This window comes from Ovis aries, chromosome X, assembly GCF_016772045.2.
Source record: "Ovis aries strain OAR_USU_Benz2616 breed Rambouillet chromosome X, ARS-UI_Ramb_v3.0, whole genome shotgun sequence".
NCBI classification, from domain to species: domain Eukaryota; kingdom Metazoa; phylum Chordata; class Mammalia; order Artiodactyla; family Bovidae; genus Ovis; species Ovis aries.
Window position 1 is genome coordinate 13,223,279 of NC_056080.1, and position 11,783 is coordinate 13,235,061.

Here is an 11,783-nt window from a genome sequence, read left to right on the forward strand (position 1 = left end):
AATCTTTTAATTTTGTATACTTCAGTTCAGTCACTCAGTCGTGTTCAACTCTTTGTGACCCCATGGACTGCAGCACGCCAGGCCTCTCTGTCCATCACCAAATCCCAGAGCTTACTCAAACTCATGTCCACTGCGTTGGTGATGCCATCCAACCATCTTATCCTCTATTGTCCCCTTCTCCTCCCGCCTTCAATCTTTGCCAGCATCAGGGTCTTTTCTAATGAGTTAGCTCTTCACATCAGGTGGCCAAAGTATTGGAGTTTCAGCTTCAGCCTCAGTCCTTCCAATGAATATTCAGGACTGATTTTCTTTAGGATGGACTGGTTGGATCTCCTTGCAGTCCAAGGGACTCTCAAGAGTCTTTTCCAACACCACAGTTCAAAAGCATCAATTCTTTGGTGCTCAGCTTTCTTTATGGTTCAACTCTCACATCCATACATGACTACTGGAAACCACAGCTTTGACTAGATGGACCTTTGTCAGCAAGGTAATGTCTCTGCTTTTTAATATGCTGTCTAGGTTGGTCATAGCATTTCTTCAAAGGAGCAAGCATCTTTTCATTTCATGGCTGCAGTCACCATCTGCAGTGATTTTGGAGGCCCCCAAAATAAAGTCTGTCACTGTTTCCATTGTTTCCCCATCTATTTGCCATGGAGTGATAGGACCGGATGCCATGATCTTAGCTTTTTGAATGTTTAGTTTTAAGCCAGCTTTTTCACTCTCTTCTTTCACTTTCATCAAGAGGCTCTTTAGTTCTTCTTCACTTTCTACCATAAGGGTAGTGTCATCTGCATATCTGAGGTTATTGATATTTCTCCCAGCAATCTTGATTCCAGCTTGTGCTTCATCCAGCCTGGCAGTTTTCATGATGTACTCTGCATATGCAAGTTAAATAAGTAGGATGACAACATACAGCCTTGATGTACTCCTTTCCTTATTTGGAACCAGTCTGTTGTTTCATGTCTGGTTCTAACTGTTGCTTCTTGACCTGCATACAGATTTCTCAGGAGCCAGGTCAGGTGGTCTGGTATTCCCATCTCTTTCAGAATGTTCCAGTTTGTTGTGATCTACACAGTCAAAGGCTCTGGCATAATCAATAAAGCAGAAATAGATGTTTTTCTGGAATTCTCTTGTTTTTTCGATGATCCAACGGATGCTGGTAATTTGATCTCTGGTTCCTCTTCCTTTTCTAAATCCAGCTTGAACATCCGGAAGTTTACGGTTCATGTACTGTTGAAGCCTGGCTTGGAGATTTTGTATAGAAATTATGTACAGAGAAGGGGGAAAAAATGTCTGACACTTGTAGTTTGTTTCCTCCCGCTGACTAACAGAGAGAAAAAAAACGTCTGACACTTGCAGTCTATTTCCTCCACGTGGGGACCTCTAGCCTTCCTGTCTGTTACCCTCTCAATACTTATCAGCTGGCAGAAATCTCTGTAAATAAGATCAAAATCATGACCTGCATTAAATGACTTACTGTATAGTTTCTAATCTAAGCATTTGCTAAGAGGCTAACTGGGAAGGACTAAAGGAAGAAGCATATTGGGCTGCTTTAGGGGGTATTAAAGTGGCACCATTGTGGGAGAATTTCATTTTCAAATGGGAGTTATAGATCAACATATTCCTCAGAATGCTATATATATATTCTTCTGGGTAACTGAAATATATTAAAAAATGATGTAAGCTGAATTTTTAGATGAGTCTCTTCAATTTACACCAAATTCATCATTCTAGTTCCACTATTGAGTTTTTTCCCCTGCCAAAGTACCTTATGTCAGAGCCAGGAAAAGCTTTTAGTCTCTGCTTATTTGCATTCCATTTCCTAAATTTAGCATATATCTAACCAAATCAAATATGCATTTGGCAATTTGCAACATCTCTAACTACTCCTGGAGCTTAGGCATTAAGATACACAGTTTTACAGAAACATCAAAGTGTGTCCACTAAGGTTTCTCTTGGAATTTGATTTTTTAATTTTCATTTCCATTTATTATTTATTAATTCAATAATTTTAATAATTATTTGTTCAGCGCTAATCCATATGGCATGTGCTTTGAATATGGTAATAAGTGATAACAAAATAGAGTAAGTGATTCAGGTATGTTTACACAAATGTAGATTAGCATTCATTTACTTCACTCATTATGTCTTTTTTATGTGATGCAAATCACAGAAAACCTAATTAACATAAAGACGTTTATTGTTATTACATGAAGTCTGTTGGTAGTTGATGTAGGATTAGCTCAGAAGGGCAACGGTGTCACCAAGGACCCTGAGTCTTTACCTTCCTTGGTTTTATTGGCCCAGCTCTAAAGAGAACATCTTCCCAAAGCAGAATTCAAAGCACTAAGTGGAGGAAGAGGCAAAAAGGTTTTTTCTTTGTGAGATTTTAATGTTTTCGCTTCTCCAGAATCTCCCCTACAAGGCTGCCATTCCATCTCCTGCTAGAACTGGGTCACACACTCACCCATCAACCGACCACTAACCAAAGGAGAAGAGGACTGCCATTATGGTTTCATTAATCATGGTTCGCCCTCTAGTGCTGGATCCAATTTTTCCCAAGTAAAACTAGGGTTTTGATAGCTGTGAATAAGAAAGAATGGTCCTGGGTAGGCAGCCAAAGATATCTATCACAAGTTTAGTGTCATACATATTCTTCTAAACATAATAGTCAATATTTACTGACAACATTCTAAATACACACACACGAGGTTCCATGAAGAGATCATTCGTGTGACTGTCATGGATGGTGTCATTTTCTATCAGCCAAGGAATAGGACCATGGCTGCCTCCTTATTAAGATCACCCTCTTGGGAATATAGTCCTGTTGTTGATTCCATTAAACAGTATTTTCAATGCTAAATCACTGATATGAACAGTATAGTTCAGTCAAAGATCTAGAATATAAGGTCCCTTTGACCACAGGGTAAGGAATCTTTGTCTACAAAATGTATACAGAACAACTATACAATATCATTACGTGGCAGAAGGACTTAAAAATCCCCTTTTCTCTGCAGTCTTTGACTCTTTGAGAAACCTTGTGGAGTCATCACCTCGCTGCGTCCTCTGTCATTTCTATGGTTATGATGGTGTGTACACATTTAATTCTCTAATCATCTTTCTTCATTTTAGTTTGTCCCCAGTCATTTCTTCCCTGCTCACCTTTGCACTTTTCTCATTTAAAAACATTTTTAATCAATTATTTTAATTAGAAACTCATTACTTTACAATATTGTGGTTTTGTCATACATCAACATGAATCAGCCAGGGGTGTACAGGTGTCCCCCTGTACATTAATGTAAAGCGATGTTCTCTAATCATCTTTCTTCATTTTAGTTGGTCCCCAGTCATTTCTTCCTTGCTCATCCTTGCATTTTTCTCATTTTTTACCAACCATCTTGGAGCTCCATTTTATGCCTCATATCTTTTCTCACTTTGTATTTGCCAACTTCTAATATGTCAAAAAACAGTAAGTACAAACACCCACATACTGAATGCAAGGGGGTTGTATTTTCCTAGCCTACAGTAGACTGGATGGGAAAAGTGAGACCAGAGGAGAAAAATACATTGGCTCTTCTGATCTGGGTTAGATCAGAAGATACTAATTATAGCCGCTCTATGGTTAATGTATTCTTTTTTTAAGATTGCTTTCAATATTGAGTAGATGCAAAATAATTTATAAAGTACATGTGTATAATAAAGAATTCCAAAACTATAAGCACATGTGAACACTTGCTTCTTTAACAGTCCCCAGTGACCCATTCTCATTTGCATCCCGTCCTGCCCCTCTGAGATAACCACGGTCTGGAATTCTGTGGTTAACTTTCTCTTGCTTTTCTTTATAATTATTTTTTTCTTTATAACTGTTTAATTTCATGTGTTTTTGAACTTTAAAAATACAATCATCATACTGTATATGTTCTCCTGGAACCAACATTTTCACTGAACATTATGTTTTGAGATTCATTCACACTTTTATGTGTAGCTGTAACTAATTTTCCTTCAACAGCTGTACAGTGATCCAAGCAAGTGTTAATTGTATGGGTGCTCACTCTGCAAAACTTTTTTTAAAAAGTTCTATCTTTGCATTTTTGCCTAATTTCTTGGATGTGTTACATCTCACAATGAGAAGTTTAAACAGTTTGGGGGTAACAAAAAACAGAAACCAGAGAAATGGGCAGGAGGCACTGGGGAAGGAGGGGTGGAGGGAAGTGGGGGGTGCAGCTATGGTTTGTATGGTGGGAAGACCCAGTTCTACTCTCCCTGATTTGGACCTAGTTGCCTCAAGTTTCCTGAGTACCCAAGACTAGGGGGAGAAACTGCTTCAACAGAGAACCCCAGCAATAATCAGCCTGTCCTTCTTAGGACAGTGACCCATGCCTGGGTTTTGGCGGTCTTATTTGGTGGTCCCCAGTTTTCTGCACGATGGAGAGCTATAGCAGCCTCAGCTCAAGCACCAAGGGGCCCTGGGAGGCTCCCATTGACAGAGGGTGAAAATAAGCTCTAAACTGGGAAAGCAGCATCATCAGGGATGGAAACATATTAGAGGCAGCAACTGATGGACAACATCTCCCTGATACAGAAATCTAGAGGTGTGAGCTGTGCTAGTGGGTAAAAACTAGAAGGGAGAGATGCAATAACAACACAAGACTCAAGCCCCAGACCCTTGCTTTTGTAATTTTGTTTTTACCACACCCGCCTTCTGTACTTGTCCTTCGTCCAATTTCTGGCCTGGAAAGCATCTTTTCCTGGCATTGTGGTTTTCCAGCCCCCAGTATATTGAAAGTGAAAAGCATGATCACATAGTACCACTATCTGTGGTACTGACCAATCACCTGGTATTTCGCAAGAAGGTAGAAAATGAAAGGTCAGAGCATTCCCTGAGTGGAATGCCATGGGGCCACCATCACCTGTATCAGTACTCATGGGGGTTGTCTCTGTTTCATTATACAGCATAAAGATAGGTGTTCTGACTGAAACTGCCCCTAAAGGGAAGCTTAAACCATTCTTGCTATAGTCTAAAAAGGAAGATAAGAAAATTTATGTACCTTATCTTATTGATCCCAAGATGTATATATTCCCTCTCATTTCACATCTCTGAACCTGGATGTAACTGTCCATTTGTGACCTAGTTTTATGTGTCTGAGCATGCTCAGATTTGGTCATGACTACTGATACTGCTATCATTTCAACAGTCATATACATTCATTGTTGGGCTTCCCTGGTGGCTCAGCGGCAAAAAATCCTGCCTGCAGGAGATGAGGGTTCGATCCCTGGTCTGGAAAGATGCCTTGGAGGAGGAAATGGCAACCCACTCCATTATTCTTGCCTGGGAAATCCCGTGGACAGAGGAGCCTGTTGGGCTACAGTCCATGGGGTCATAAAGAGTCCGACACGACAGTGAAAAAACAACAACAATAAGGTGCATTGTTGGCATCTCACTTGTTGAGTTTAGTTGCCATTTTTAAAATGGCTTCCTAAGTGTACAGTGATTTGAGATTGAAATAAAATGTTACTGGGTACATAGAAAGGCATAAAACAGTATACTGACATGACTTGGATAGTTGAGAAGCAAATGCCCATCACCACTGGAGGAATAACTACCTGTCCCATGCCTCACACAGAGCAAATAGCCAAGTGCTCTGTGGGGTCAAAAAGGAAAATACTCACAAATGAGTGAAACTACACTACATTTTGCTGTTGAGATACATGGAAAAGTATTGCTTATTGACACCAAACCTTGAGACGGAGACTGAAGAAACTGTCAAATTTCTTGAAAAAGATGAAAATGGTTTCAAAAGAAAAGAGGCCATTGTGACCAATTCATGCAGCACTATCATAAAGGAGCAGAATATCAAAGTATCAGAAACTTCCTGCTGAAACTGACCAGAAGCTGATGCTAAACTTCCAGCTGTGTTGCTCAATCACTACAGTTGTGTCAGACTCTTTGCGACCCCATGGACTGTAGCCTGCGAGGCTCCTCTGTCCACGGAATTCTCCAGGCAAGAATACTGCAGTGCATTGCCATGCCCTCCTCCAGGGGATCTTCCCAACCCAGGAACTGAACCCTTGTCTCCTTCATTACAGGAGGATTCTTTACCACTGAGCTACCAGGGAAGCTCAAACTTCCAGCTATATATCGTTTAATAAGGAAATATAAGACAATGAAGCAAGTAGGCAGTAGTAACAAAACCAGTGTTCTTCAATGTGCTACAAAACTATACTGTCAATATTAAAGACTGGAAAAAGTCCCCACTGCAAACACAAGGTTAAATTCATGAGAAAGCACTGTAGCAATTTAATTGACAGGTTTTTTTTCCTTCTTAGTGGTATGTAACAGCAAGTGTTGGAATCTTTATCACAATACAGTACATCCAGAAAATGTTCCATGAAACTTCTATATTATAAAAAAATTTAACAAAGTTTTGATAGACAAAGAAGAGACTTGAAAAGATATTTCTAACAGAGAACAGACAGTAGGCTAGTATAAATAATACACAAAGCACTCTTAAAAATTGCCCAAAGGGAAAATCAACCTACCAAAAGAAGGGGATAAAGAATCTGAAAAGATATTTTCTGGAAGGGTAAATCCATCTGGCCAATGAACAAAAATACTAATCAGGATAATATTTTTTAAAGTAGTAAGACATCACGTTATATTTACCAGACTGGCAAAACTTTGAAAGAATCATAACATTCATTGCTAATAGGAGAAAGAGTAGTTTCAAAATCTACTAGTGGAAATGTGAATTATGACATTTCTTTTGGAAAGTGATTAGGTAGCACCTATTGTAATTGATAAAAATATATACTTTAACCCAGCGGTCCCTTTAATAAAAGACTCTCCTGCAGAAATAAGAGTACTACAAATAAAGAAAAATGTATCTGTCAAGGACTGCAGCAGCTTGTCAGCAGTGTCCCGCCCCTATATGCTCACTTAATTGCATGACTGCCCACCAGTCTGCCTGCCAACCAGACAGTACATACATTTCTTTGAGAGCATTGCTGGAGCCTTGCTTGGCCATACTTACAAAGTACTAGGGAGTGAATGCTCCCAAGCCCACAGTCAATCACTGGTGTGAAATGGTATAAACACCCCGGTTCTCTCACCCTTGGATAAAAAAATCCAGAAGCACATTTTCTATTACTGGCTCTGAGAGCTCTCCAATGGAATTAAGTTCCAGTTGTCCACAGAGACAGCAGTCTGGATAACGCACCATTCATGGGCTGTCTTCCTGCCCCTGTCTCACTTTCCCACTTCCCTGCTGGGAGTTCCATCTCACTCTCAAAATAAATGACTACACTGAAATCCTAAGGAAGCACACCATTTTGGTCACGTTATGTGCATGGTGGCCAGCACTTTCATATACATGTAACCTGACAGCGCTTGTCTACATGTCATGCCTCTTACTTATTTTCCCTGCCCCAAGGTTTCCTCAACACCACAGCATAGGCCGCTCAGAGGAATCCACGTGACCCTCATGCAAATACAAGCAGAAAGCATGTGTGGGAATGAACATGTGTAGATCTACCGCTGGTCACTGGGGCTGGGGTAAATGTTCCTTCCTTTGTGCCCTGGGCGGACAACTCTGAGATGCATCTCCTAAGTCTCCTGGGAGGGGCCTGGGTCATCCAGCGTGAGTAGCCTAGAGCAGGAAAAGCCACAGTGACTCAGTGGTAAAGAATCCCCCTGCCAATGCAAGAGACATGGGTTCGATCCCTGGATCGGGAAGATCCCCTGGAGAAGGAAACACTAAACCAGTATAGTAACTCTAGTATTCTTGTCTGGGAAATCCTATGAATAGAGGAGCCTGGCAGGCTACAGTTTATGGGGTTGAAAAAAGAGTTGGGGATGACAACAAGCTTAGAGTAGGAGCTGACTGCATGACACATCTTTGCATTGGCTTTCCTACTTCCCAAATTTACCAACTGATTCTCCTCATCCCAGCTTCAAGCTTTTTCTCCTACATCCTTGGCTCAGGTCTCAAATAAACTCTCTGCACACAAGCCATTTTCTCAGGCTCTGTTTTTGGAAAACCACAGGCTAAGAGATACAGATACTTGTAAACTGTCCACACTCACTCTGTGATAACTCCATAGTATCTTTACACAACTCCTATAAAATGGTTTCACAGCATGGCTAGAGCACAGAGAAGAAAAAATAATCCACAGTAGCACTCTGACTTTAACCTTGAAGAGGGGAGGAATTAACTAGAAAGGGTGTAAGAGGTGCCTGTTGCAGTATTAGGGAGAGGTCTCTGCCAGTGGCGCTGAGGTTAACTGACGCAACACTCTCTTGCATGACTGGACTTCCAGTGAAGCAGAGCATTCAAAGGGAAAATGCAAGTTCTGATAGGGAGCCTGGGGAAAGGCCCAACAGGAAACTTGAAAGCTTGTTCATGAGGAAATACAGTGTGGATACATCAGGCTATTGATTTTTACTAAATATAAGGAGCCTTCAGACAGCTAGATTTGCTTTGATGGGTGCATTTGGGAATGAAATGTGTGTTCCCCGGCATGCAGTCTCTCCCCCACTGAAAATCATACTCAGGCCAGCTTCATGAAACCTTCCTTCTCACCTGAAAGGCATACCTCCAGTCAACTGCTAAGTGCCAGGGATGTGGCTGTGACTCAGTATGGGTGAGTGCTCCAAAAAGGGAGAAGGGAGTTAGAAACTCTGACCTTGCCTATTTTGGGGGGTCCTGTGGATTCTGCTGGTCAAGACTCAGTAAGTCAAGCTCTGTACAGGGGCGGGGGCGGGGGCGGGCTGGTTGTGGAGCAGGAGAGCAAGAGGCTGATAGGCAACAATGTCTTTTCCCTGCCGTAACTACAGACGTGTATGCTGGGGGTCAGGACTAAGAAGGAAGGCTGGCCAGTTCTGAATTTCCCAGATCCAACAGAAGCTGCCAGATGAACTCAGAACAACTCCATCCTGCTGGGAGGATCTCACTGACATTATGTCATTATAACCAGGTCTCCAGATGGCGTAAGTCTACAGTTATCTCTCACCTAAATGTATTTCATTTTCCCAGATATTAGAGAGTAGTTTGGGGTGCATACACAACATACCAGTAAGGGTAAATTTCAACAGCACTCTTCATTTCAAAGAAATCAAAACAAAAATTCTTTTTGTTTTTAATCCCAAATCATCATTCCATGGATGTTAGAGCAGATTTCATAAAAGCCTGAATTTGTTTCTATTCCTACCTTATCATTTTGAATTGAGAAAAAATGTAAAGTATTTAATAGATATAATGTTTAGGTTGGGAAGAATTAGAAGAGTTCATACAAAGATATGAAAAACTTAAATCTTAAAAATGCATTGAAAAGTGGCACTCCTTAAAGAGTAAACTTACTGGAGCCATGATAATAGAAAATATATTTCTCTCTTTTCAATTAAACATACTGTATATGTTCAGGTTATAAGAGAAAAACTGGTAGAAAATAGTAAACCTATATTTGATTCCTTTTAAGTAGTTATTTCCTCTGGAAGGGAGATAATTTGGAGGAGATATTTCCAGAAATTTTCATTAAACCAGCACAGTATATGTCTTCCTATATAATATTATCAGAAGAAAATTTTCAATTTAAATGAAATAAGATAACACTACACTTCTTTCCTGGAAATGTATAAATACAACCGACAAAATCAAAACTAATTTTTTTCTATGTTTTGTAGACTATAGGTAAGAAAACAAATGTTCCTGTTGAGGGCTGAATGAAACTATAATTAAAATGAATGAAAATTACAAATATACTATATGTTTGCAGGCCTAATTTGGTTCTGCATAAAATTTTAATTGAGAAGTTGAATACGGGTCTCAAAGCTGAATATTTGTACATAAATGTAAAATCCCCAAACAGCTATATTGTGAAAGAAATGCCACAATTTTTCAACCCTCTCAAAATTTAGAGTAATACAAAGATTATCACGGAATTACACTTTTAATTCAGAATAGAGAGCAATTCTTTTCCAAGTGACTTCAAAGCTGCCACAGGCTTCCCAGGTGGCTCAGTGGTAAAGAATCCACCTGCAATGCAGGAGACCTGAGTTTGATCCCTGGGTCAGGAAGATCCTCTGAAGAAGGAAATGGCAACCCATTCCAGTATTTTTGCCTGGGGGATCCCATGGACACAGAGCTATAGTCCATAGGATCTCAAAGAGTTAGACTGAACTGAATACACACACATTCATCACTCAAAGCTGCCACAGCCTTCTGGAATATTCTCAGGGCTTCACCACAAAAGGCTCTTGGAAGCATCTAAGTATTTCCAACAGACGTACTGGAGAGCAGAGAGCAGACAGAGAGGAGATGACTAATATATTTTTATCTGATTCTTAGGGCCAGAGACAGAAGTCACCCAATACTGGCAGTTCAGTAGGATTCCTGCTCATCTTGAATCGCTGCCATTTTTCCATTGACCCCCAGGTCATGACTATCAGAGTCTCTCTCTTTCTTGCCCAACACTGTCCAGGTGTCAACTTTCAAAACCATTTAATGAGGCCTGCAGGTTGACACAAACCACACCATGCATGTTTTGTGGCAGGGGTAGATGCTGGGCCCTGGCAATAAACCTGACTATGCACACGAGGGCTCAACAGAGATGTCGGAAGAGATCTAGCCATCAGTTGGATGGTGTTCAGGGCAAGATGGCTGCCTCTTCAGTTCAGGCTGAACGCTCACACCCAGGGAAGAGGGGATGTGATCTGCGCTCGTCCTGGAGGATGGAGCCTTTCCTGTATGACCCAGGTCCTTGGTCTGTGGAAGATCCCACAGCCAAGTGTCTGTGAGCCTGTGTACGGGCAACTGTGCCTTATCCAATGATGAGAAACGTGGTTTAATGAGTACTGTCAGGGGGGACAAGATTAGGCTCTGGTTTTCAAAGAAAAGCTGAGAACCAGACAGACTGCTGGAGGAAGAACTGTAAATGGAGAGCGATGCCGAAGCACAGCCCTGCTCTGGGATGTGGGGAACATAACAGGCTGGGGGAGGGGCTCAGGTCGGGAACTCAGCTGCCAACAGTTAGACACCAATGGGCAGGAGGAAGGAACCCCCACCAAGAGGAAGGGCCACTGTGATCTGCACTCATTCAATAACGACAGAGGCTTTTTACAGAGGCAATGATGGAACTTCCAGCTCAGCCTCATGACTGAAGTGCCTAAGTATTTATTTCCCCTCTGAGCCTGGATTTCTGTGCGAAGTGGGACCTAGATGACCAACCTACAGACCAGGGAGATGGGAACGACAACACCAGGTCACCAGTTAGACTTCAGTGCCGCCCCATGTTAAAGCTTTTCACGTATGTCTCATCTACCAAGATCAGTTCATGGAGAGAGGGAGGAGTGCCCCACCGAGCCCACGTGTGCATCCCTCTGTGGCACCTGCTGTGGTACGGGCTGTATGTACAACAGGGGCTTAAAGGATATTTATAGTGGCAGATTTCATTCTGAGTGGGATTACGCAGATTCCTTGGCTGTATCAGTTTCTCAGTTGGGACAACAGGTGTTAAGATCAAGGAGCAGGTAAAAGGTTCCTAGGACAAGCCCCTCTTCCAGCCAGTGGAGCATTCAGGAGACTGTCCACCCTACCACGCACTGGGGTCAGCCCACAAGGAAGCTCCTTCTATGTCACTAACATCTATTGCACAGCAATGACCACTAACAGATTCCTTCTCTCAGTACGTGTTGACATGGCCAAACTCTAGGGCTCCAGCAGCGACAAAGACAAAACCCTGCTCGTATAGAGCTTAGTCTAATGAAAGGAGATAAGCGCATTGAAAAT